This window comes from Anas acuta, chromosome 4 (genome assembly GCF_963932015.1).
Source record: "Anas acuta chromosome 4, bAnaAcu1.1, whole genome shotgun sequence".
Taxonomy (NCBI): domain Eukaryota; kingdom Metazoa; phylum Chordata; class Aves; order Anseriformes; family Anatidae; genus Anas; species Anas acuta.
The window spans coordinates 39509735-39531435 of NC_088982.1; the positions used below are offsets into that span (position 1 = coordinate 39509735).

The following is a 21701-nucleotide window of genomic DNA, read 5'->3' on the forward strand; positions in this document are numbered from 1 at the left end:
TCCTCCCCTTTACATCCTAAGCCTATCCCAAATTTCAATAGCATCCTACATGTCACCATCCTGTTTTCCAAAACAACCCAAAGGCTTCAGACTGTGACACAGCATCTCCAGGTCATGCAACACAGAAACAAGTAATAACCACCCTCAGCTTGTCTCTGTGCCAGGACTCCCTCCCTGACCACTGGCAGCACTGGGCACCACTGGATCGTCCAGATCCCAACCCTGGGAGGAAGCAAGAAAGCAGTGGTCACTCGGGCCAGCACGTCCCCAGAAACTCCCCTTCTCACAGCCTCTTTGGGACTCAGTGGTAGGAAGCAGGTGGCATTTCCTCACGTGAGTGCTTTGGTACCTGGGAACCAGGCAGGGAAAGTCAGGTATGCTGCTTTCTACAGCCAGGGCTTGAAGGCCAGAAAGAAGCATTATTAATACCCTGTGCACATCCCACACTGTGGCACTTAAGGAGCTCTGCAGTCCTGGTTTGATTACTTCAACAAAATAGCCCTCTTAGAAGACCTTTCAATAGCTTTCTCCCTTCTTCTTTCACTTTGAAAACAAGAATAAAATTACTTCAATTTCTCAGAGTTACAGTTCCGTCAGCCCAGCAGGCCATACATGAAGAGTTTCACAATGCTGCCCACAAGTCAGTATTTGAAAACATGGAGAATTACAATATAATTGGGATCTGGTACACGCATTTCTTTGTCAGGTTCTTGGACTGCACCACCATCTGTGCAGATATACCAGAAAGAACAAGAGCCAAAAGCAAAACAACAGCTGAAGTGTCCATCCGCCCTCCAGAAGGGGGCTGAAGCTCTCCTGTTCTAATCAAGACATCTCTTTCATGCAGAACTTAAAATACACCTCACCTTCAAGGAGAGGATAACAAAGGTTGAAACAATTAGCTGACTCAGGCAAACAGAACTTCCCTCCACCCCCCATTAATGCAAACTCTTTCCAGTTTTCTTGGAAGAAAAACAAATGAAAGGCAGAAAACAAAGTAGACACTTAAATTAGAAATTATTTAAATTGAATTTCATATGACAAATGCTCAGAAGTTGGCCTGTTTAAGACAAACCTCAAGTTTTCTGCATGGCTGGAATCACATTAGCAGAGAAATGATAGCCTCATGTATTTGCTAATCTATTACCGTCAAGTTAGAAATAGAATATTGCATTAGCATGCAAAAGGCTGAGAGCCAGCACTACAAGGGAAACTGGTATTTCTGTAGTAAGCACTGCAGAATGGCAGTGCAGATTTGTATAAATAATGAGTCAGAGGGAAAAAAGTGAGCCTGCACTGTTCTGAGGCTTATGTGCCTTGATTATAATATTGATATTACATTCATTTTAATGTGTCAACTGCTCTGAATAACCTATCGAAGGCCAATGTTTTACGTTGTTGTGATGGGAGCCTCTCTTTCCCTCTCTTTCATTTCCTTAAAAAAAAAAAAAAAAAATAGAAGAATTAAAGCTCAGATGTCCTGAAATCTTTCATCCACTGATGACTGCCACATTCAAATTAAATTTGAAGGGTTTACTGCAGCTCTCAGTCTTAGCTGTATAATTTACAAAGCCTACTCAGAGTCACTCCAATCTAATTTGCGGTTCAGCAGTGATCATCCTTTGCTGACTGCACCTACCTGGAGTTCTTCTTTTGAAGATGAGAAAAAAAATAAAATAAACTTTTGACACCAGCATCTTTCCTCTGGGCAATGCTTGAAAAGACATAACCAGTGTAGCCTGGCATGCCACGTGCAGCCTGATGCAAGTTTTGTTCCTACCTATCCTCATTGTCTTTAAAAGAAATGAGCCAAGCTGAAAACCGTGTTCCAGTCACTGAAAGCCAGGAGAGTCCTCGTCTGGACTATAAAATTCATCTCTCCAGTCTTGACTAATCTTTGCTTCTTCTTGAAGAACTTTTTCTTTGTTCTCAGAGGATAGCAGCAGAGATTCTGACTGCTGCCTCATACATACTACTTCTGTCCAGGACTTATACTTCCCTGCCTCTCTAGTAAATATGTATTTCCCAGTTGTAGCAATAGCAAAGTCCCTATAAATATTCAGTTACTGGCTTTTCTGCCTTTTGAGGTTAAAACTCTGCTGCCCTGGGCAAAGGGCATGCCTATATCATTTTTAACAAAGGAGAAAAAACAAATTGCTAATGATTTTGATAAAAATAATGTTCAAACTATGACAATACTTACACAGAAAAGAACTGCTCTAAGGAAAAGGATCTCAAGGTTCTCTGAGGTACACGGGGTGTTACAAAGTGTTCTCCAAAACAGCTGAGATACACCTTGTCCCCACCCTCAGTATTTACACTTACAACAACCAGAAACTGAGTCAGAGCCGATGAGTTTTCTGCAGGCAGAAATGCATGGTCTTCACAGGGCACTCACGTGAAGGACATGCAAAAGCAACAAGGGAACTGAAGAAGGGGGTTACAGTTTTGCTGGACGTGCTGAAATCTTGTGTTAGTGCAAACACAATCTTTTCTGAATCTTCATTCACATCAACCTTGGGGCTTTTCTGACAATTTTGCCCAAAAGGCCGCATGCTGTCCCAGAATAGGCCCTCAAAGACGGCTATGCAGAAGTCATCAGGGCACATTTCCAGGCAGTATTTCAACCCCATGTGCTCTCAAAAAGCATGAATTTAAGGCAACTGAAACTACTGATTATTTTAATGCCAAATCTGGCAAGTCATTTTGGCTGAAAATATGTCTTATGTTTAAAGCTTTTCAATTTGACACCATCTAACTGTTTGGAAACATTTCATTTAAAAATGCACTCAAGTGTAAATACTTAAAAGCAAAAACATTTCCGAAATGAAAGAGTTCACAAAGATAATACTTGATCCAAGAATATCTTTCCCCCTTCAGCTTTTCATTTTCTTCAACAAAAAGTCAATTTTTCACTGGTGCACCTGGGAATCTGAGCGAGAGTTAGGAAAGATGAGGAAGGGGGGATAGGGACAAGCCCTCAGACCCCAAGGCATCCAGACTGCTTGGTCCCATGTCATTGATGGCAGTGTGCAAACCACCAAATAAAGAGACAGCCAGTACTGCTGCACCTCAGGCAAAAGAAACTGCAGAGTACAGTTGGGTCCCAAGGCACAGGACCCAAATAAACAGCCTGCTGAGCATCTGTTGAAGCAGAAAACCTGCTTCGCTGTCAGGTTCCCGTAACTCTATATCCTACTGCTTCCAGGTTAAATCTCTCCTACTTGCACATAAACAGAAGGAGAAATCCTCACCGTGCCACCTAATTATATACTCAGATATCACTAAATATTGGGCCTAACATGTAACTGCCTGAGATGCAAGAAAACTGGTGGTTCTCTGCTCAAAAGCCACTTAGCCAGCTGTCAGAAGGCAGTACAGCAGTACCTCATGTAGGCATATTTCAGTGACTTGAAGGCAAAATCTGGACAGATTCAGGCAAAAGCATCTTTTTTATTATCTACAACCTGAAACACTTTCAAATTACATAGTTTGAGGGCTTAGACAAATTGTTACATTTTCCCATACTTGAATACATGACAGGAGATTATATTGCTTATAACAGAGACATGAAAGGGAAAACCAGTATACATAACTTCAGTAATCACCCTTTCCTTAACTTCTGCGTTTCATCTGAAAATCTGATATCCATTCAGTCTTGCCCAAAGGGGGACAGATATTAGTGTAGCCAAAAGCAGGGATTTAAATAAATCTAGTTGTATTTGCCTCCTCATGCAGATGTGTTTGCACTGGAAGAGAATTGTTCACAAAAGGCAATTTTCTAGTACAGCTTTGCTGAAATAATTTGTAAAAAAAACTTTCCCATGCAAATAGACAAGCTGTGAGAATCTGTTCAGTAAGATGTTTTTATACCGCATATTGCTATTGCGGTGGGGGCAGAAAAGAAATGTAAGAGAATAATATCGGACGCTTTAGACCCCATTTCTCCAATCCATTTCAATTTCTTCTCCCTCAAGACTTCTCAAAAACTACAGTAAAGGGGTTATTTATCCATTCTGTCTGCAACTTTGCAAGAGTTAAGTTTGAATTGCCATCTCCATGTGGACACTGCTGGCTATTAAGATGTGCATACCCTACAGGGGTGTAATTAAGGAAGCATTAAGATGTTTTCACCAAAGGACAGTTCATTTGTTTGCAGCTGCACTTTTTTTTTTTTTTTTCCAGCAGGTTAACTACTTGGCAGCCCTTGCATGTCCTAGAGTCAATCTCTGTCTAAAGGATGGAGGTGAGTGGGCAGGACCAGGCAGTTCATCTTCTCCATCTCTCATCTATTACCACATCACTCAGCAGTCTTGCTGACCTTCCTCACCTTGGAAACAGGGACCACACACTGCTGGGGCCAGTGCAACAAGACTAACAAATTCCCTTTGAAAATAATAATAATAATCTACCTAATAAATGACAGTAATATTAATGGCACACGGATATTTAAAAGTCCACATATTTTAAAAGCAAGCTGTTATTTCATTTACTCCCATTCCCCCCCATACACACACAACGATTAAGATGTGTTGCACAAGTGCTGGTAATCGTGCACCCGTAGTTACATTTAGTTGCAAACAAAATTATCACACTTTCAACTTCAGGGCTTGTGAGTGGAAAATACCATGCTCTGCCCTTACATCAGGGCTGTCACAGTTTGAAAGCCCTGGCAGGATAGCCTGTAGCCTATGACAGCAGGGTCAGCACAGGTATCATGGGCCACATCATTTAGGCACCTCTGCCACGTTCCTGAAGCAGCAACAGCAAGTCATTAGGAGGCACCGATAACGAAGGATAGCTTCCCAGGAGTTGAATAGGAACAGATCGGGAAGACAAGATCCCTTGATCCACAGACAGAACAGCAATGCAAGATGCACAAACCCTCCTCCCCCCTGCTATGGCCACCTGTGTCCCACTGCAGCCCACCCCAGGCCTGCAGGGGCTGGCAGGCCCCATTAGGCCCTCACCACCAGTGGGGCACAAAGGCCACACATCCTCTCCTCAGCCAGCCCCACACAGGGTGAGAAGAGCTCACAAGGCTCAGCAGAGGAGCAGAAGAGAGGAAAACCACCAGGAGGACCAAGACTCAGTGTCTATGGGGACAAGGATCGGTACAGGACTGTACAGATTAGTGACACCATTCGCTCTCTCCATTGCAGAAGCTGCTAAGGGGACTCAAGCCCCATGTAGACCCAGAGGCAGACTTCTGGCATCATCACGGGCACTGACTATGCCTGCCACGCTCAGCTGGCCGCTGCTGAAACCCAAGGTGACATTCCAGTCAGCATTCATAAAGCCACCTTCCAGCACCAGCAGCCTCATAAACTGAAGTGGAGGAGGCTGAATAATGTCAAATCGGACGTGAGCGAGACCAACAACTGCTCATCTCAGACACCATAATTCCCCGAGTCTTCTCATCAAGGTTTTGGGACACAATATAAAAGCAGCCTGGTTTTCTCTGTTATGTTTCATCATCCCCATGCACCCAAAGTCTTCCTCCCCCCCCCCCTTTTTTTTTTTTTTTTTAATTTATTTTAACCCAGAAATGATGAACTAATTCCATTTCCTTTCAGGAAAGTACAGCGTCCCTTCCTAGGATCTTCCACACAGCCCAAGCCTTGTGCAGAGCAATCTCTTGGAAACAGCTGCACAGCAGCTACAGGAGAGCATGAAAGATTAATTAGGTACATGATGGAGCTCTATATACAATTTGGTATTTAAAGTGCTTCTGCATTAAGAATCAGATAAATCCTGAGCAGGAGAATGAACTTCTCGAGCAAGTTTAAATGTGCTTAGATCCGTGATTGATAGACATGAGTGACTGCTTCATACTCTAGGGTGACCCTATTCACGCTCTCTCCTCTGACAACAATGCCAGAATAAATTGCCCTGACTGACAAAGACATAATAAAAAACATTATTCTGGAAACCCACTCACTTAACCCATACCTACATGACTGTGGTCTATTTAAAATACCAAGCAATTCAGTGATTAATTTTGGTGACTTACTCATTTTTATTTAGGGAAGCAATGGTTGTGGTGCATAATGATGAATCCATTTTAATTTTAAGGTGTCTATCATCTGAAAAATGACATTCAGAAACACTTAAAAATTAACCCTTCTATTCACTGTCATTCAGCAACTCCCAAAAAGTACTGTCAGGAACATGTTTTGGATGAGCAGATTTTGATAGGAGCAAATGTCTGGGTAGATCAAAGAGGGTAACAGCAGAAGGAGGTCTTAAAATAAAATAAATAAATAAATAAAAATTAAAAAAAAAAAGACAGTCGTGTGGCCACTGCAGAATCCAGGAGTCAAATTCACTATTACTACTTGATCATTTTTGTTACCTGTAATTCACTCGAGTCTGGTGCCCACATGCAAATAGCATAACCCCAAAACAATTTTACATATGTAAGAAAAAGTCAGAACAACTGAGCTGAAACAAATTGAAGGGGGCAGAAAGGAAGAGAAGGGATTACAGATACAAAACATGAGCTGTTCTTTTCAATCAAGAACCGGTATCGTGAGTGAAACCAGCTTCTTCCTGTTTCTGACCTCAGCAAGTATAAAATTTATCTTAGTGGAACCTTGCTAGCAATTTGGTTGAGGTTTCAGAAAATCAGGAGAGACAGGCTAGGATGTCCTAAACTGTGCTGGCTTCACAGAGTATCAAAATACCTCAAAACTTTTTGTTACTGCCTCAGGTAAGTGGCTACAACCTGGCCAGTGTTCAGTGAGGAAGAAACTGTACTGACCAGGGAGTCTATTTACAGACTCACTGTTATTACCCTAATAGCACTTCAAAGGAATTGGGCAATCCAAATTTAATATGTACTGAGGATTGCTGTTAGCACAGTTAACTGAGATAGCAAAGATAACTCTTTGCTACTGTTAGGGAAGAAAGCCAAAGAGAAGGAGAAATGCAGTGCTCCAAGGAACCTTTTCTAAAACTGTCATATCCTGACTGGTGTACAGAAACAAGCAATTGTGATTCAACACACTTTAAAAAAAATCATCAGGCCAGTTCACTAGTGTAAAATGTCTGGGAAAGAAGTAAACACAGGATAAAACTGCCTGCCAACAAAACACCATTTATTTCACTTTTAAGCCAATTAAGTAGTTAAAGCAGAATTTCTGGCTTTCACATGAAATGAAGGCAACAAGCTAAGGGTTGAAATGCTATCTGTAGGGGTTGGAGTGTGAAAAAGCACAGCTGGAAATACCTCGCCTAACTCCCACAGTGGCAGATCTCTCTAGAGCACAGGCAGTGAGGGTGGGCTCCTGCAGAAAGCCTGAGCTAGCAAAGGGGCACGGGAGGAAGGAAGGGGAGAGGCAGGCTAGGCCAGGGCACTCTGCTGCTCCCCAAGGTGCCATTGCTGGTCGACCCTCCTGCCCACCTGGCACAGCTCAGCACTAGGTGGGAGAGATGCCATGCCATCTGGCTCCAGAATGACAGCTTTTCAGCTTGTGTAAGTGTATATTTTATAAATATATATATATATACGTATGTATGTATACACACACACACACCCCTAAATTATTAGATATCAGAGTTCACATCCAATCTATTCTCACCCAGAACAATCCCCAGATGTATTGCGTATGCAGCCTCACTGGCTCTGAACTGCAGAAGAAATAGGAGGGGCAGGGAGGGAGTATTTTCCCCACAGTCCAGAGCATCCAACAAGAAATAAGAAAAAGTGTTTTTTCCCCCAAGAGTCCCATATATCCACATTACAACACCATGCTATAGCACAGTCTGAAAGAGCTGAGGAAATTCTCTCTTTCTGCTGAACTATCTCTAGATACCAGGCAGACATTATGAATAAGTATTTACAGAGTTTTCAGCCCATTCTGTTGGACCGCCAGGGACCAGCCTTATATAACCATCAATAGACGATGAAAAGCCAGTAATCACCTCCACCAGTTGTTATGTGTTTTCTTTACTTCAAAGCCTCATGTACCGCTTGCTCCAGCAGTGTGAAAGCTTTAAATTAAGGCGTGCTAGTATGGAGTAAGTTTCACTGTAGTTCCCTTAGATTGGCATTCTAGGAGAGATCACTGTTTGGGTCTAATCTTATGGCTCTGGCTCCTAGCAAACTTAATTCATTTCAGGTATTAACTGCACTTTAATCTCTTGGAAAGTGCCCACACTCGAGCTACCAGCTAACTAAATCGCTTTCAACAAGAACCTAGTTACATAGGTACATGTTCAGCGCATGAGGCAAATTGTACATGTCAGCACACAAGACCCGCAAGTTGTTGCCTTCATTATTTACTCCCCTGCTCAGTTCATTCCTCAGTAGTTCCCGCTCCCCCCTAGCACAATCAGGAACCGTGAGCAGCGTGTGTGACTCAGGGCAGAACCAGCCTTGCAGGGACTGATCCTAGGTGGTGCTGAGCTGCTGCTCCCACCTGGGGCACAGACCTACCTGAGACCTCTCCAGCCGTATAGCAGTGGACAAAGCGGGCTGCTGGCCTGGGGGCAGCACCAGACCTGGGCTCCATCCTTAGCTACTGAGCTCCCTGCACTCCTGGCAAACAGCAGATGTCCTGAGAAACAAGTCGACTCTAGAGTTCTCCTTTACACACAGAGAAATTGTTTTCATCCGATTTCCGGCTGCGTTACAAATGGCTCCAAGTAACACGGCACATAATGCAGACCATAAAGCTCAAAGCAGACCACGTACAGATTGTTTGCCAAATATCACACCTTATGGACTGGCCACATTAACACAGCAAGGAAGGAGAAAAGAGTGCTGGTGAGTCATGAATAATACATGCTGCAGACTGAGTTCTATAATCACACTTAAACTATTTGTTTTCGCTATTACCAATGGAAATTAAGCAACATAAAATTGTAGGGTTTAGTAAGTGCATATTTTGTTTCACAGGGAGGAATATGAAGTCCTTGGTACAGGAAGAGCATTAACCAGGCTTGCATTTTCTAGGTGCTGCAACCTGAGGCATAGAAAGTTAGCAGTTATTGGCTGTGCTACTGAATTACACTAACAGGTGAACAGCTCACAACTAGCTAGACATTTCTACGTATTGCAGGCAACCAGCATGTAGGATAAGCAAATACAACAGAATTTCAGTACAGTCCTTGCTTCCTTTGAAGACTTGCCATGTGACAATAAGTGGCCGTATGGTGCTCCTCATTCTCTTCTGATCCCTGGACCTGAGCACCCATCTTCATCTACAGGGGGCAAGCCTAGGAACTGCTGTAACCACACATTCCTCTGTAACATCTCAGAGAACGTAGAGACAAAAAAAAATCCGGGAACAAAAGGAATATTGCTGGTAAAACAAGTTCTGCCTGCATTGTGCATCCCTTGAATTGGATAGATGGTCACTTCAGGAGAAAAAACAGAAGAGTCAAAGATTGTCATCTCTCATACCCCAACAGCATTTACAGAGGAGGTGTCAAACACGTCACAAGACAGACAGGATTTCAGGAAGCAAACACTGTGACCTTGTCATGAGAAACCAGAAGGGTGCCTTCATCTGCTCTTTTATAGCTACTTCTGTAGCATTACAGCCCTGCCATGTGCATCTGCCCCAATGGCTCATTGCCAAACTCCCCGGCACCCTCAAGGCAGCCGGCACCTCTCCACGTGGATAGGGACACCCTCCTCTGAGAGCCATAGTACAGAGCCTGGACACATGTCCCTGGCCATGCTCACTCATGGATTGCTGGCCATCAGTGGCCCACGGGCACCCCAACCTTCTGAGGTTTGGGCTGTAAAGCCACAGCAAGCTCTCTGGGTTTTTGAGGCTTGCAACGTGGCCCGAACATGCAGGGTTTTAACAAGCACAAAAAAAATACCCTGCTCAGGAGGGCAGACCTCCTGCACAATGCTGTATGAGTTCTGCTCTGAAGGACTCTGGAGGGTTGAGGAAAGAGGGAAAATGCCATGCCTCTAAGGGAAAAGGGTCACTATAATTATTTCCTTAAGGAAAAGCATTTTCACTCCTTTTCAAAAAAATAAAAAAAAATCACACACACGAGCTGGAGGCAGTCACCCAGCATGGAAAATGAGTTTAAATCCTAGAAAGTTATTAAATTGAACAGAAAATAGTCTTATAATGGGAAATGCTAGACAACCCTAGTAAAAAGTAAAGCTTCCAGTCCCACCTGTAATTGCCACCGCTGCACTCTTAATAGGTTATCCACAATTATACACAGATGGTGAGAGATGGCACAATCTTCGCTGATGTCTGCAATTATATGTTCTGGTTAACAAAATGCTCAGGAAAATTAAGGGCACTCCTGGAGATTTCTCCTTTTGCTCTTAAAGATCACCTCACACATCAGAAGATGAGACTTAGCAGCCATAACAAATAGTCTAGAGAGAAGGTCTCATAGCAGATGATAATTTCTATTTTAACCTTTTATATTATCTATTCTTCTAGTGTATTCTGAAAGATGACATTCATTTTTTAAGGTGTATATCGTATAAGGCTCTTTTACTGCAAGTGACAAATAAATCAACAAATACAGTTTTGGAAAAAAAAAAAAAAAAAAAAAAAGGAAAAACAAAATTATCTTATTCACAACCAGGGCATGATGAGAGATTATTTTCAGATGTAAGTTTGGTACATATAGAATTTTATTTCTGAAAAACAAATTTGATAAGACACTTTAGAAAAGCCCTTTTGGGCTTTTAAAAGAGATTGCATTGTGCTCAGAATACTTCAAAGGGGGTGTTTGAGTTGAAATCCATATTTCACCAGAGCTGATGTTCAAGTATTATGTTGAGAAGTGTCTCAACTTTTCACAGGAAAACCTTATTTAAATCCCAATAAAAAGTTTGCACACACAAAAAAAGTCTTTTGTAATTGTTCTAAAATGTTCCTTCTTCTAATATCAAAGAAGGAAATTCATATATAAAATGATTTGTTGGAGTTCTTTATTACTCCTAAATTGATTTTTTTTTTCTGTTTAAGCATGAAAACTTTCATTTCCTCCTTAGACATTTAAAGGTGGTTTAATTTCTTGAAGACCATTTTGCAAATATTTTTCATCTAAAGAAAGAATTACATATAGCAGTTTCTTGATATCAAAACTAGATAAATGCTTGTAATCACCAGCACGACTGCATTGTAAGTGGCAACTAATACAGGAGGCCATTTAAGGTTAAAGCTCTGAAACTTTGAAAGAGCCACAATACTAAACATAGAAGGCATGAGGTACCTGTTCAAAGTATTGTGAAAGAGCTGACATTTAACTACTATTAACAATTTCTTAACTTACATTTATACCTATTTATGCTTCATTTCTATTTAAAACTCTATGTAAGAGTATGGAACATTTGAGATTGGTGCTCTCTTAAACCCTGTTGAAACTTTACAAAGCAAAACAGTAGAAAAGCATTAAATCCTCATGTTAGCAATGTTCTGATAACATCCTGTCATACGATGAAGTCCCTGTAATTACAGTGAACTTTGTTGCACACCTACTCACAGATCAACGACTCATGAGAAGAGACAGCTAACAAGGCAAACACAAAGACACTTGAGGAAGGAAAGATCACAGGAGCACATTTTGAATACTGTTAAAGCTTATCGAGGGTGTGGCTGCCTTCTTTGTTAAATGTCTAGAAGGAAAACAATATAGAAGTTCTCTAGATGGAGGAAGACAGTAGACTCTTTGTACAGCCTTCATCTTTTCCCCACTTTTTCTGGTCTTGTGTGAGAAGCCCACTCATCACCTCCCTCAAAGAGGGAGCAAAAAGCCTTAAGCCTGAGCCGAGAAGCAGCAGCTACTGAATTCAGCACCACCAGGAAAATGAAGTTAACTTGAGCAGAGGCAAGTCATTATACTCATTCTGAAAAAAAAAAAAAATATGCACATAATCACAGATTAAAGCACTACATTTTCAGTTTAAAATAAATCTTTAAATTTGTCTATCACATTGATTTATTCTCATTTCCAGGAAAATGTAGTTTATGCTTTTTAGCAGAAGCTGTTAAGATCCTTAGTATTAGTTCATTTATTAGTCTTAACGCTGCTGTTAGGATGGAATAACTTCTCTGGACTAAGCAATTGAGCCCCTCTTAGGTTTCATACAACTCAGATCAGTCCCTCACATTGTGCTAACTCCCATATATACATCACAGGATACCTTTAATCTCAAAATTGTTTTGTTCACTTAGAAATAGCTTAGTTAAGTGGGATAAGAGAACAATGTTCACAATTTCAGCCAGGCACACTTCAGCCCTTTTGGTTGCAAATTTGTACCAAAACACTGGCACCTTTTAAATCCGTGTACTAACTGCTACTGGGTTTGGTTTTATTGTTTTTACTTTCATTTTAATGCTTTTTTTTTCTCTCCTCAGAACACAGCAAGACACCCAGGCAACTGGTGTCTTATTCCTCAAGAGAGATTATAGAAACAAAGTTTGGCTCGAATGTTCTTGTTTCTACAGACAATACTTTATTATTTTTAATACAGCATTCAATAGATTGTAAATACCTCTTTGCAATCTTCACACCTCACAACCCAAACATTACTGCAATAATTACATCATTTAAAGAGCAGGAGAATCAAGTCTGAAGAACAGTCACAAACATCACGTAAAACAGGAGATGTGCCACCAGAGTTAATAACGTGGCTGAGAGCAAAGCAGCTGTAGGGTTGCAGTCCTCAGTGTATGACTTGCACAAAGAAAAAGGGCTATCAGGCTCTTAGCCTGACAGCATCTGCTAAACCAGAAGTCCCAGTCAGAGCCATGATAGCAGCGAATCTGGATAAGTTATTTATTTTTTTCCCCCCAGGTTACAACAATTAGAAAACTAGACACCTCCTCTCAGACCAGGAGCTCTATAGTCATATATTCCGAGACTTGATCTTTAATTCTCATTGATGACTTACACCAATCTGTTCGTAGTAGCTAAAAACCTCCTCCTGACAAAAACTTTCCCATATCTAAGGGGAAAGAGTTGGTTTTATCTAGCTTAATGTTTCATTACACACCCTCTGGAACTTTTCTGATCCAAAATGCAATGCCTTCTAGGCAACCCCAAGCATGCACGTACTAAATAGCCCTGTCAACCTCAAACAGCGGTCAGTCTGAGTTATAAGGAAAAACATTGCACTGAAACGTAAAGGCTCAGGCTGGAAGGCTGCAGCAGGGTAATCAAGAGGGTAAGTGCACAAAGGTGAGGAGAATGCTCAGGCTAATTAGTGAGTGAGAGACCTGAATAGGCAGAAAGAAATAAAGGAGCACATTCTCCCCTCTCCTGGGAGACATGCAGACATTTGTGCCAGTAATCAGCACAACATCAGCCATCCTTGTACCAAATTTCTTCAGATTACTATGCAGAATGAGGGGGCAAAGCAGATTCAGACCCAAGCCTCAAGAACAGGTTTCTGTGGAGGTTACATTTGGTATGCTATGTCAGCAGTGGCTAACCAGGAACATTCGCTCACCACAGATCAATTTTTACCTGTGCAAAGGTAGAGTAAGTTGGTTTTACTACAGAAGTAAGATGAAAACATTAAAAGTAGGGGAGATCAACACTATTTATCCAAACACAGGTCAATTTTCTTTCCTTAGTATGTGCTAAAGCTAAGAAGCCTCACCTTCCTTGTGTTTTCACTTTGGGATTTTCACACCTTAGATATTACAGCTTTAAAAAAATAATAAAAATCCTCTTTTTAGCAATGAAGAAGGCTCTTTGCAACTACTTTACATGGATTTATATAGGACTGCACAAGGTGAAGAAAATAAGAGTTGTAGAAAACGTGCTGTCTGCATTGTGACCTAATTCTCTAAATTCCTAATTTTGAAGGGACTACACCGCTTAAACTCTCAGAGGCACAGATATCAAACTTCAGAAAACAAACCTCATCAAACATTAAACGCTTCAGACTGCATGAGATTAAGAACTGGGATTTTGGTATAAATCCTTCTTATGTTCAGGATCACTAATGCCACTAGAGGGTTTGCTCTTAGAATTAACAAAGGTAAAATTACTAGGCAAATACAGTGCAGAAAAAGCATTTCTTAATTATTATTACTTAGGAAGAACAGGTTCTGAAGAGCTGTGTTCTTTCTTGCTTGCCAGCTCAAAGGAACAGATTGGTTTGAGAAGCAGGAAAAAAAAAAATCAGCTGACACTATTCTTCTCACACACCTCAGCAATGCTGAGACATTTTGTACCTACACAAAAATATATATTTTTTTAATCAAGAGTGCAGCTAACCCAGCCATCGAGATCAAAACATGGCAAAGAAAGAACAAAGTCTATATAAGAAGAAGCAAAGAATGGGAGCTCCCCCTGAACACCTGCTGAACTGAAAAAAACTTCTCTCCGAGCTGGTGGGCACTAGGGCAGGTGAAAAATGGGGCATGGCAAAACCATACATAGTAACAGAAGTTTTTTCTCTCTTTTTCCAGATTTTGTTTTAAATGTAGATTACACCCTTGCATGGCCAGGAATCTCTCCAGTGAAGTCGCTGTTACTAACCTGGGTTTCAAACTAAGGGGTTGGGGCCCCATCTCATTTGTGTTTTATTTACACCCCCTTCCTGTAGCCTGTTCTCCCAAGGTGGGAACTCCTTATTGTTGGCTTCATGGAGGAAACCTCCTTGAATGGCATCATTCTTTCCCAGAAGTCAAACTGAATGAAAGCAGAGCAATGGCTGCTCTAGCATCAAGTGAGAATACTCCTCTCCAAGGACAAACATTTCCTTTTATTTACTACACTTCCTGCTATGTCCTGTACTGCAGAAGCAAATCAGCATATTCAGGTCAGTACATGACAGTGACCCCATGAAAGACGAAGACTAACTTCGGTGAAATTGTACCCTGAACAAAGAAAGTAATTCAGATAGAGAAAGGTGACGATACTATCCAAAACCCACTGAAGCTGCCTGAGCCCTACAGGCTTCCAGCTCTAACTCACTGCAGGGAAACACAAGCACCTCCATCCTGGGGAATTATTTGAAGTTACGTGACAGCGAGCCCTCCAAGGCAAGCAGCTTACAGCCACCCCAACACACTTGCTAGGGGACCAACACGAAGCCAGATGGGGAAGGGGAGGCCCAAAGGGTTTCATAAGCACAGAAATCTCTGACAGCTGAGGAATAAAGTTGAACCAATGCTATTCCAGAGCATCTTCTTTTATTTCTGGCAGCTTCAGCCATCACATAAGATTTCAAATGACGCTGCTCATGCAATGTGATACAGGGTTGCGAGCGTGACCTTGAGCATGCAGTATTTCTTTCACACACTGTTGACTACATCAAACAAACCACCCAGCTCTCCTCCTCCCCCAGCTCAGCCACTGCCAGAGCATTCAGACCTGCTCAGGATACTAACAGATCTCCCACCACAGCGGAAGGTGAATCCTATTTGGGTGTATGACAGAAAAGCACTTATAAATTGCTGAACTTTAGCTTTAAATTCTAGCTGTAGTCTGGAGAAATAAAAATAATAAATCTTTAAAAAAAAAAATCTTCTTACCAAATACAAATGAGTCTTTCTAGTGATTATAAATATAATCGGTGAATCGTGAAGACCATAAATACTTCCCACAGTTCTGGGACTAGCAAAATAAACCGCAAGAGCAAAATTCCTGTGGGTTATGATGTCAATGTTACCATGAAATGTATTGATGGCCCAGCTCACTGTGTTCCCATATTTATGTTTATGTAACAGATGAATCCAATGACAAATTTTAATAGAAAAACATAAACATAACTTGGAAATCAAGGTTTATCTCCTGGCACTTATAAATGCATACTTCACTTTCCACGTTATCCAGAAAGAATTGGCAGTACACCAATACGAGGCGTATTGACACAACGTCTTGCTGATAGCACATGAAAGCCCTTAATAGTTAGCCCTAAAGTACTTGAGTAACAGGATCCCTAGGCCAATGTGACTGCAACTGCCATTTATTTTCTTCTCTGTCCTAAATTTCCCTCTGAATTGTCTGTTTGCTGCACCAGAACAGCACCTTCTTATCCTGCTTTGGCTCTTTTCAAGTGCTCGTAGTTCCCCAGACTGTTTTGCCTGTTTTCCTTTTTGTGGTGATGGCTGTTGGAGTGCTTGATGAACTAGGCCACTGAGTCCAGTTTTATTTCTATTATGTTTGCAGCATCCCAGATCTGCCAGCTATAGGCACTTTAAAAACACATTATCAGGAAACAGGAGAGCTGCACTGACTTTAGTTAGGCATTAATTTAGGCAGAGTCCCTATTCATCATGCAGTAAGAGTATTTAGGGACAAAAAATAAAAATCAGAGGATTGGTTCTTAGCAGTGGAGGCTATCACCTTGAGCTCACAGAGCACCTTAAAGCCTCTGCCTTCAGTTATGTTTAGTCTCAGACTTTTCCTATCTTCTCTTTTGACAAACATGCTCCCACCACTTCCAGGAGGACAATTTTATTTTTAACATAATTTTTATGTTTACAGCTCCCTCCTCTCTTCCTTCCCCACTCCCTCTGCAAGCAATTCCTCCCTTTCTCTTTCCAGAAGTTTTAAAAGAAATGAACCAGGACAACCAGATACTGCTTTCACATGGTGCATAGAGGGTCCAAAAGCCTGGCTGGCAGCAGAGTACAGAGCGAGTACAAATCCTGCCATGGACTGATGTTATTTTTGTGCTTACTGCTCAGCCACAGATACTCAAACCACCACCTTTCATTATTTAGCTGCCACTGACACGCTTTTGAGAGTCCAGCCTATTCCCTCTACTGGACTACCCTGTAAATAACAGCTGAAATGAAACCACCTACCGTGCCTGTGGTGAAAACAAATGTGAAGGAAGAGGATCAATCCATATCATAACATTAAAAACGAAGACTGCTGAAAGGCAACAAGGAAGTGGTTTGACACAGTGGCCTGGATAGCCCATACCCACAAGGTTTTGCTGCCACACAAGCACTGATGAAGCACACTAGTTGGCACAGAGTTTGTACTACATGGGGAGGTTGTTGACAGTAGAGCCTCACCATGCCCTAAAGGTCATTTTTGTCCATCAGAGATCCCTTGTGCAGTGCTGTAGCAGCTGGTACAGAAGTCAGAAATGTTTTTTTTTGCAGATCCCTCCTCAGCACCACCTGGCAAAATCACTTTGTCACAGGGCCCAATTGTCCCCTGGAACAGGGCCAGGGCACCACTAACAATGGGCACTGCAGGGGTTTAGCACCATGCTCTCTAACCCTTTCCTCAGCTGGCTTTAAAACCACAATAGCTGAAAGACTATTCTCGAATTACACAATAGCACCTACAGGAAGCACAACACCGCCAAGGCTACAAGAGGGGAGATTTCTTTTTAAAAACCACAGTCACCACCTACAAGAGCTGCCTCCTTCAGCTGAGACTGCTTGTATCAGACGTATCACGAGAAATAGCCTGTTTCAGCCACAATCAGAAAAATTAATTACAGCAGAAATACCATATTTGCAATTATCGTTTAGGAGCTACGATTGCTTCTTCAGCTTCAATAGGTAAAAATTACAGATGCCAGAAAACATAAATAATTCTATTACCCCTTTGATGAAGGCAAACATGCCTTGACATCTATTTCAGCTGTTATCATTTGTTACTATTTTGCAGATCTTTAGTATACTGTTTATCAAAAGGAATTGCTTCAAATTATTTATGTTTTAGGAGCTGCTCTATCATAATTATTTTTGCACAGTTGAACCCCAGTAAACTTCTGTCCAGCTTTCTTGTTTCCCTTTCATTACCATAGCTGATCTTACATACTAATTAAAAACAGGCTATGCTAATTAGATCGCACTGTTTTCTTAATGAGATAAAAAGTCTTTTTTTTTTTTTCCCCCAAGTTGGTTGCTCATTACTCACTACATAAGAGAGACTGCAAAGTTACATGACCTTCAACACCATCAGGTCTGCCTTCTGCAGTAGAAAAAAAAAGCCTGTCTTTTCCCCCTTCCATTCCACGTACTATAAATATCAAATCCAGTTCCATAACAAGTTGCTGGTAACTGACAACTTGCTTTTTCTGTTTTGTGCTTCTATTTCTGCACAAGCACAGCTCCAGGTTCTACTGCAATAAAGAGGAGCAAAGATTCTGTTTTCCTCCCTCTGTTTTGTAACCTCAAAGCAGTTCATCCCTGATTTGCAATTCTGTCCTCACCTTTCCTCTTAGTTTATAATTTCATCCAAGTGTAGTTGATCTCAGCATAAGAGGAAATAAGGATACTGAAATGGAGGACAGGCTCTTTACAGAGGAGAATTTCCAAATACTAGCAAAGCAACTGAAGTTTTGATTTTCTTGGTTACATAACATGAAGAACAAGTATGTTACCTAATCCAAAACATCTACTTGTTTTCAAATTCTGTAAGGCTAACACACTTATCAGCTGTGGGACTCCCATGCCCTTACAAAATTGCCTCCTACTACATACTGAAGATGTTGCTTCCATGTTTTTCATGGAGTTGCATGATTGGGACAGCTGTTTTCTATGGAGCAACCTCAGTTCTCAGGCAACATGATATGGCCAGAACCAGATTCATCTTCAAGTCACAGGCCAAGGTCTACATGTGCATCCAGATTTCTCCCTGTTACACTGTTGTGTTTTTTTGTTTGTTTGTTTTTAAACAAATTCTAAACATCTGATTCTACTATATTTATTTTGACTTGATTTGCATAGCTTGACACATTTTGTGAACATCTCCAGGGTCAACTGTGTTGAATAAAATGAAATACATGCATTTCTTATTTCTTATGTAGCAGTAAACCCAGTTATTCATACCAAAAAGACATGTTCATGTGGCAATTGGAAGTGAGGGATTACAAGGTTTTTATAGTATCATAACTGCAAATTGGACTTTTTTTTTTACTGTATAGCAGCTGGTCCAGCTGTTCATTTAACAGTGACATGATCACAGAAGCCACTAACTAGGAATCTGTGTCCTTCACTACAAGACCCAATATAGTTCTCCAATGTTCTTTTTCAATTTACTCACAGTTCTTTTTTTTTCCTCTCAGACCCTAATGTGCCTCCAAATTTCTCTAATGTTCCTTTTGACCTTCACATGGTGATTCTCACTGAGACTTCCACTGTGCCACAGAAAATTCCTGAAGTTTTAATGCCAGTAATAAGTACAGCTGTAAACAAAAGATGGTCCTAAATTACAACATTGGGTCTGAATACCAAATCCAATTGTGTCTGAATTTTGCAAGTAGTTCTTCACTTGAGCAAATTCCCATTCTACATGTTGTTAAATCTTCTTAAGTTCTCACCATCTGACTGCTGAAGCTGATGTACAACCAGAAGTAGTGAAATTATATTAAAAAAAGTTACCTCTGGGAAGCCGGTCAGATTCTGGAGGAGGTCTGGTCAGCAATACACTTCTCTGCACCAAAGTATCCTTCCACCACCCAGGAAAAGGACATGATTTGTCTCCAGAGGTAGCATTCCTAAAATACATGTGAAGGAGAAATTGCAGATAGCTGAGACATATAAAATATCTTAACACTTTTCACAGAAATTTAGCCTCCTCAGCCCCCGTGGCTCCAATTGCCTTCATGCCACTTCACTGAACTAGATCATTGTTAACCCCTTGGCCTGAGCACCTAGTTCATCTTGCAAGACTTGTCAGGTCATTTCCTAGCCTGCAAAGGGGAGCTGTATGCATACAGGTAGTCTTTGGTGAAATCTCCTTTGTCTGCAAAGATCATCAGCACTGTCTGGTGCTGAGGATGTCAAAGACAAAGCTCTGAGGTGAATGAGACTGAGACCTGTCAACGTAGCTGGTGAGCTATCACCTCCCCACCCTGTTTCACCTCCTTCATCAACCTCCTTCCACAGCATCTGAGGAGCCCCTCACCACCCAGCCTGTTACCAGGGGAGGGCTCACTGCTCCCTCCAGCTTTCGCTGTGCAAAGGGACACTGAATTGCAACCCTCTGTTCTCCTGAAATGGAGGAGTTCAGGACACCCATCACCTTCAGCAAAACCTACTGCTGCCTGTCAGTCACTGACTGGCTCGATGGCAGCCATTAACTCCTCTCCAAATAGCTTTATTATTTTATTCATGCAGTGGTGCTGCTGTGAAGCAGCTGATGTATTTCGTCCTGGAGGAGCTTGTTTTTCGGTGGTGTACAGCTTGTAAAAATTGCTTTGTGAAGCGCTGTGTTTTTCTCCTGGGTGAAAAGTGCTGTACGAATAAAGATCATTGCCATCTTATGAAATTCTCAGTGTGGCAAATGTTTTGCCATGGGTTGTCCTTTAGGAATGGTTTGGGCAGCCAACACCGAGCGTAACCCAGGCTACTGAAGCAGGGGAAGGCCTTGCACTACCTCTGCTTGTTTCATTCTGTCATCTAAAGCTGCATTCAATCAGTATTATTTCCAGGATTTACTAAGCTTTTGCTGCCTCAAGAGAGCTTAGGACTCAGAAAAAAACTTAGCAACTTAAAAGAAAATATCCACTGCATTATGTAAAGCTATTCTTAGCACACACACATAATTTCTAAGAAGCATAAGTCACAGTAAGTGTTTTACAGTATTTAATAATAAAAATGGTAATCCAATAGGAAGTTTCTACTCTGCCAGTCCAAAGTAGTTAAGTGTACCATAAAATTTTAGTACAGACACTCTTCCTTTCATGAACTCCTCCTTCTTTGTGTGCTGTATGTGCAGACAGCTACCTATCCTGCCTGTCAGGAGAGACTGAGAGGTGAGCAGTCACCAGGCTGAGCAGACAGCTCACCTGTTGTCACGATGGAAACCTAAAGCTTTTGGCATCATTTCATATGTAAGGGCTATCAGTACCAGCCTCTCACGGCTGACAAATGCCTTCCCTTTGTCCCCTTGGATATTTTTTATCTTTAGGGCAAACTCATTTGCTGTCACGAAGTTCACATAGCCGGTGGCAAATTGCACCGTGTGCCTGGTCTGCAGAAGGCAAGGCATCATGCTTAGCGGGCCAATTACATGAGATGAATGGGGCTCGGGTGCCGAGACCAGAACCGAAGATAGAGAGGCCACCTGATAAAACAAACCATTAGGATGAACCGTATTTTAAACGCCCCCACCTCCCCACACACACCTTTTTAACTTCTCCCTGCGATTGCAATTTTTTTTTTTTTTGGAAGCTGGGAATAGACCGGGTTGTGGCCCTGGGCTGCCACAGTAGTTGTATATTATGGGGAGTATGCTTAGGGTGACAGTTATAAACACAGTCTCCAGAAAAACACTTCATTTACAAAACAGATTTGACAGCTCGGTTTGTTTGCAATGCAGAGCACTCCTCCCAAACCCCCACATGGTCCTGTGAGCCTTGATTACTTCTTTGATGCCAGCTCTTCCATAGAGACCTCTGAAATGGAAGTGATGAATGAGGTCCTGTCAGGCTCCATTCCCTGGGTGGCCTTGAATCCATCCAGTTATCTGTTACACTGCCAGCCCTGACAGTGATGAACACAATGCAGGCAGCTGACAACACCCCTATTCATTACAAAAAGGGAAAAAATTGAAAAAAAGAGAAAGATGGAAAGTCATAGGTTTGCCACCCTTCAATGCTTCACTCATCTGCACTACCTTTAGAGGACCTGCTTGGGGAGGAGATGATGAAGTCTGTTTATACAATTACGTGGAACAGGAGATCCAACATCCCTAAGCTCCAGTAAAGCTGAGCATCAAACTGCCCAGATGCTGGCATTTCTTTTTTTTTTTTTAATTAAGTTGTCTGTGGCTCACAT

At 41.6% G+C, this 21701-nt stretch overlaps 1 long non-coding RNA gene across 4 annotated transcripts in view; it reads right to left on the reverse strand.

Moving 5' to 3' along the window:
- Window positions 1–21701, reverse strand: part of LOC137855992 (uncharacterized) — a 43958-nt gene that overhangs the window by 11210 nt on the left and 11047 nt on the right. For all 4 annotated transcript variants that reach the window (XR_011096127.1, XR_011096130.1, XR_011096129.1 and 1 more), the window contains one exon: window positions 19302–19417. This is a non-coding gene — a long non-coding RNA (uncharacterized lncRNA). The remainder of the gene's footprint in view (window positions 1–19301; window positions 19418–21701) is intronic.